This window comes from Vicia villosa, unplaced genomic scaffold (genome assembly GCF_029867415.1).
Source record: "Vicia villosa cultivar HV-30 ecotype Madison, WI unplaced genomic scaffold, Vvil1.0 ctg.000958F_1_1, whole genome shotgun sequence".
NCBI classification, from domain to species: domain Eukaryota; kingdom Viridiplantae; phylum Streptophyta; class Magnoliopsida; order Fabales; family Fabaceae; genus Vicia; species Vicia villosa.
Genome location: NW_026705430.1, coordinates 450,618 through 456,898, shown reverse-complemented (window position 1 = coordinate 456,898; position 6,281 = coordinate 450,618). Strand labels below are relative to the sequence as shown.

At 34.2% G+C, this 6,281-nt stretch overlaps 1 long non-coding RNA gene across 1 annotated transcript; it reads left to right on the top strand.

Moving 5' to 3' along the window:
- The first annotated feature begins 1,976 nt into the window (after positions 1 to 1,976).
- Positions 1,977 to 2,639, top strand: LOC131632542 (uncharacterized). The gene is made up of 3 exons (XR_009293041.1): positions 1,977 to 2,125; positions 2,219 to 2,376; positions 2,541 to 2,639. It is a non-coding gene; the product is annotated as an uncharacterized LOC131632542 (long non-coding RNA).
- Positions 2,640 to 6,281: the final 3,642 nt, after the last annotated feature.

Below are 6,281 nucleotides of genomic sequence, written 5' to 3'. Positions count from 1 at the left end.
GATGAATCTCAACTGATCAATGATATTCATAATCATCTGCAAGTGTGAACCTTGAAGAATTTCAAGGCTGGAGTGTTCCTAGAAGGAGGAACAGATGTCCTACTGGATGTTGGGACATTAGTACTGGTATGCAGCTACCAGCCAAAGAACAGATGTTCTGGTGCTAAACTAATGTAGTGTGAGAACATTGGTTTGGAACCTACTCCTGGTCTGGAAGAGAAGACATCTGACTATAAGTTGATCAGGATATGATTAACATGTGCTTCTACTCTAATTCTATTAGAAGTAAAAAGCTCAGTACCAAAGAAAACTCATGAAGGTATTCCTTTCTGTTCCTTTATGTTTAAATCAAGATGATCTTACATCTGGTAGTTTCCTCTGATCAATGGGACCTGATTTGTAACAGCAAGGAGTGCTCCGATTTGTAAGCCCAAGTCCAATTGGAAATAAGTTATAAATAGAAACCTTTGTAACCTAGTTTTGTATCGTAAATATAGAAAACCTTGTTTAGAAAAGATGTAGTCGTTAGGGTTTCTATAGGTAGACCACCCAGGATGTGGGATGGCTGCCTTGTCCTTCTCGAAACTTGTAGGTAAGAGAAGTGATTATTCTCACTCAAAACCTTTAGGTAAGAGTTGAGTATTGTGTTCTTGATTGAAGCTATGAAGCAAGATCAAGTTATTGTTCATTGTTAATTGTGTAAATAGCTGTTGCATGGTTGTAACAGTTAGGTATCACTAGGGAGTGAGCAGAGGTTCTCTTGTCTTGGATGGATATCTGAGATAAAGGTTGCATTGGGTACTGACTAGGTAAACCAGATGTTGTTTATCTGTAAACCAGAGGTTGTTTGCATAAAATAGTACTACTGATAGTGATATCTTCTTCATGGCTTGGTAGCCCCTAGAGTAGGTAGTTACACCGAACAGGGTTAACAATCTATAAAATAAGAAAACACAAGTACCTGGTTAATACTAATATGCCCTTTGTTTAAAAAATTCCACCTATTAATTTTAGGGTTAAAATGTGTCCAAATAATACTTTTGGTGACAAAATTCTGACTTTGACTTGAATATAACTATTAGTTTATTCTGTTGCTCTCTCTATTGGTCAAGTTATGTACTATTTGTCCTTTTATTTCTAATCTAACTGAACCGGGTGAGGCAATGTCCTCCTCCAAATAGAATATGTACCCATTTACAGATTTTCCTTACTCCCAATGTTGCTTTCCAATCACAATCCCATATGCAATCTTTCGTTTTTCTCCCTCTTCCTCTGCCGTCACTCTTCATTCTTCACCTTTTCCCAGTCTAACTCTTTCTCTATCTCTTCCATCTTCCTTCTTTCCAAATCTGAAAATCAATTCCTACTTCTCTTTTTATTCATCTTCATCCACAATATCTTTATCTTCATCTTCATAATGGTTTAGATAAAGCTAGGTGGAGTTAGGGTTTGTACTGATGACGAAAATGAAAGGTTTGTTAGGGTTATGATCAAGATTTACGGGTTTGGTTGAAGGAAATACACAGTTGGTTACTCAACCATGATGTAAGCTATTCTTTCTTTTCAGTGTTCACAAAGCTTATGGATTTGCACATTCAAAGGTGGAATATGTAACAGGTATGTTTTTACCGGTTACTTTCTTTTATGTTTTTCTTATGTTCTCAACATTTATTGTTTTGTGTTGCTGAAGCTGGGGAAGCTTATGTTTAGTTTTGCAGTTTCGCAAAGAGTTTTCTTTTCCATAGGATCTAAAGGATGTTTGGTTGAAGGAAATACACAGTTGGTTACTCAACCATCATGTAAGCTATTCTTTCTTTTGAGTGTTCACAAAGCTTATGGATTTGCGCATTCGAAGGCGGAATATGTATCAGGTATGTTTTTACCGGTTACTTTCTTTTATGTTTTTCTTATGTTCTCAACATTTATTGTTTTGTGTTGCTGAAGCTGGGGAAGCTTATGTTTAGTTTTGCAGTTTCGCAAAGAGTTTTCTTTTCCATAGGATCTAAAAGATGTTTGGTTGAAGGAAATACACAGTTGGTTACTCAACCATCATGTAAGCTATTCTTTCTTTTGAGTGTTCACAAAGCTTATGGATTTGCGCATTCGAAGGCGGAATATGTATCAGGTATGTTTTTACCGGTTACTTTCTTTCATGTTTTTCTTATGTTCTCAACATTTATTGTTTTGTGTTGCTGAAGCTGGGGAAGCTTATGTTTAGTTTTGCAGTTTCGCAAAGAGTTTTCTTTTCCATAGGATCTAAAGGATTGTGTCAATAAAGTCACTCCAACATAGAGTTACTGTCAATGGATCTGCATATCATTTAAGTTGTTTGTGTGGATTAGAACATGAAGATTTCATAAGCAGGTAGAGGATAAGGTTTGTCTCTTGATATGGCTTTTATCATCTTGCTAAAATTTGAAAATAATTGAATTTGTCAAATACAATTTTTCACTACTACATTCATGTCACTACTACATTCATGGCTCTATGTTGATGTTATTATTTTTCTGCGTCTTCATCCCTCAATCTTTTGCTAACAGGTAACAAGGTGGGTGAAAGAATGAAATGGGGGACCGCGCGCATTATCAAGAGGTGATTGTGTAACTGATGTCGGCATGAAAAAAAGATAAGTATTAATTTCACTAAATATGACTTTTTGCTGCAATGAAATCTTCTAAAATTTCGGTTAGACTTGGTTTCGCGAACTCTTTTCAGTCACGACGGGAAATCTCGGGGCTCTACGTCGTCCCAACCCCACAAGGGTCTTAATTTTGATTCTCTTTTGATGTTTCATTTTCAATGAGAATGATTCACATGACAACTGAATCTCAAATATGCAGAACCACATTAATTCATGTGTTAGATATATCAGTATCGTTTCTACCATGTCCATTTGTTGCTGCATCTTCTGCGGAATAATTGTCTCTTTTTTGGTTTATATTTTCACATTTTCTGACTGGTTCACATCTTTAAACTTTTCCAAGTAGGTTTGATTTGAACAATGTTTACATTTTCACTTTGTTAAAACTTCACACAAATTTATAGCTAATGTGGTTCCTTTTTTTTTCATCTTAAGATTTCTTTGGTTGCTACCGACTCAAAAACACCATGATTCCGTGAGCGATGGAGACATATATGCTGGTGTATTATTCTATGGAAGTATGATAATTTTGTTGAATGAATTTGCTGAAAGAATATTTCACTTGATGTATCTAAAGAGGAAGCCAAAGAAGTTGGAACATCAAAGATAAATGGAATCCAACAAAGCAGCAGTGATGCGGCAGTTATGGTGGATTCGTCTTAATAAGAAGAAGAAGGAGCTCCATTAATCAAATAGAAATGGGACACCGGATAGAAGAAGACTTCTCATTTGCAGGTAGATATGGTGGAGTTATCTGATAAGATGGATGTTCCACCAGAATAGATTAAGGAGGAAAAACAAAGATTGTTTGAGGGCAAGGCAGTAGATGTAACTGAAACATGTGATGATATCTGGTAACAACCTTCACAATATATTATATGTTATAATTTACCTATTCAATCGTTTAATTTTAAACTGCGATAACAAGTTAACAACCATGCCTTTTTCCAATAATACTTCAAGTTCTCAACAGTCTTCGCAATTTCTTCAGAAGCAGCTCAGTATGCAACAACAACCTGCAACAGCAAATTGAAATAAAGCTTAATCCACCAATACCGCTTCTACCATAATATTTGCTATCAATGGCCCTGTTTTCTCACAAAGTCACACTCAATACAAAAGCTCTAACCAAACTTCTCACTCTAATATTTGAAGACATTTCCTCATAATTGCACGTGTGTGTAATGAAAGTTGTCCGAAGAGCTGTGCTAGATGGATTGTTGGAAATAACATTTTAGAATTTGTTACTGAAAATAAATGCAAGAACCAAAAGCTTTACTCTTTAATATGAACTTCTGAAAGTTGCATGTTAGACTGTCAAACGGTAATGTTAAATGTTTTGCAGTTTTTGAATACTTGAAATAATCAAACAGTTCAAAATAATGTTATTTGTGTGGACATTTAAATAATGTAGTTGAAGAAGAGGAGGTTGGTGACATGCCACCTGAATTCAGAAAAAAAAAACTCTCAAATAATATTCCCGCACTACAACTCAAAATTACGACCTTCAAGAATAGTTTAGTCTAATCCCAAGATAACATTATATGTTTCTGTTGCATTGTGCAAACAGTAGCTGCAGGATAAGTCCTAGAGAATTTGAAGTTGTCTACTCTTGATTTTACAATTAAATAAGTTCTTATGTAACATAAAGAAGAATTTTCAGTGTGTGGAATTTCATTTCATATTCTTTATAATATTGGTCACCTCTCATTGGTGTTTCCATAAAAAAAAATTCATGCAATAAAATTAGAGGTATTATGAGATTATAGGATTTTAAAAAGGAGTTGCATTTATCTTTTCTATCAAAGTGTGACGAGACTTTCATGTAACTTCTCAGAGAACTAATAAAATAAACAAAATAAATAAAGTTGTCTTTTTAAGAACCTAATATTATAATTAATTTACTATTGAAGATGTTTTATACTATTTTTGTATGATTGAAGGTGCTTGATTATGTTTTTTACTATAGAATTTTTTAAGGTGTTCATCAACTTAGGATTTTTTTCAAATTTATATTTTTCTTTTAAAAATTACATTTTAAAAAGAGATGCCGTAAAAGACTATCCTTTAATCTGTTAAGGAAAGATTATTTTGAACCTTTATAACATGTAAAGAAAAGAAGTTGCGATCATGTTATTGCAAATACTTTTTGTTTTACGTAATTGTAATTTAATATATATAAAATGCTTTCCACCTAATTTTTATTGGAATTAAACACAACATTTTTTTACAGTTAAATATATTTTTTATTTCGTTGTGAAAAACAAATGCACGCACAACACCAGTACCCGTGCGGATGCACGGGTATCCCACTAGTTAAGTGTGTTATTTATCTTCTGCATTGTATTGTTTGTTCAGTCTAACATCAGGTTTAGGTTTGATAGTTGTTCCTTTACAGAACCACTAAAGTTTACAATCTGGTTATGTTGACTGAACATACATGATCCCAATACTCATGGACTCTGTAACTCGGTGAACTGACTTTTATTTTTAATATGCAACAATGTTGCGGTGAGCATGAGTCGCCACCGACTTTTATTTTGTCCAATGTTAGGATAGGTAAAAAGTACAGAAAAAGACCTTTTGAAAAAGAAAACGGGCTCGGGGGGTAAGTTATGAAAAGGGAAGGTGCAAGCACCCTTTTCATCCGTAGTTATCTACGGGCTCTTAATTTACTTAGCTCAATGTTTGTTTGTTTTGAGTTAAAAAGGGGCATAAGGACTTTAGCGTAAATGCGTAGCCTTAGTTTTTGAAAGAGTATTGAAAAGATGTTTTTTTTAATTGAGCTAGGCAGATTAAGAGCACTACCCTAACTAATTGGTCTTTTTCTGTAATTTTTAAGGTTCCTAGGACTATCCATACTTTATAGGAGTAAGTAGTCCTTGTTTATATTGGACGTGTGGGTCATCAAAAGGGTCATCGAAGTCGTTTGAAGGCAACAAGTAGAGGTACCCTTTAGCAATATTCGGAGGGACAATCATCGTATCGTAGGCAACCATTCGAGGGACTAGATCATATCATCGTAGGCAACATCGTGGGTCATCGAGGGACTTATGATTTTTGCGATGATTTTTAATCAAGGGACTTTTGCTAATAAGTACCACTACATTTCGAGGGACACGACCTTATAATCGAAGGCAACCAAGAGGGGCGTACCCTAGAGGTGAGTGTGTGCGAGTGTGTTGGATTCGATTATAATTTATCTTGTATTTTTTAGTGATCTACGATTGAGATTTATGTCTTTTCACACCTTACTTTACTATCGCACGCAGGTAAGTATTGCAGAAAAAAAAAAAGAGCAAAAAAAAAAATAAATAAAAATAAAGGGGTCCTAGCTATTACATGGCTTCGGGAGGGGGATTACATTTTAACAAATGAGGATGGAAATTATTAAACCCCAAACAAAAATTAAATCAAAATAAAATAGTGAATATACAAGGATGCAATTTGCGAATGTCCACCATAGTCATAAGATTCAAGATGGTACCTCGCAAAACAAGAGACAGTTAGCAATGGATATATATGCATGGTTAAATGGTGAAGATTGTTACTAATAAATATTAATTACAATTAACAAAAGAAAATATCAAAATTCAGCATATGAAATTAAATTCTAAAAGAAATTAGAATTAAACAAACT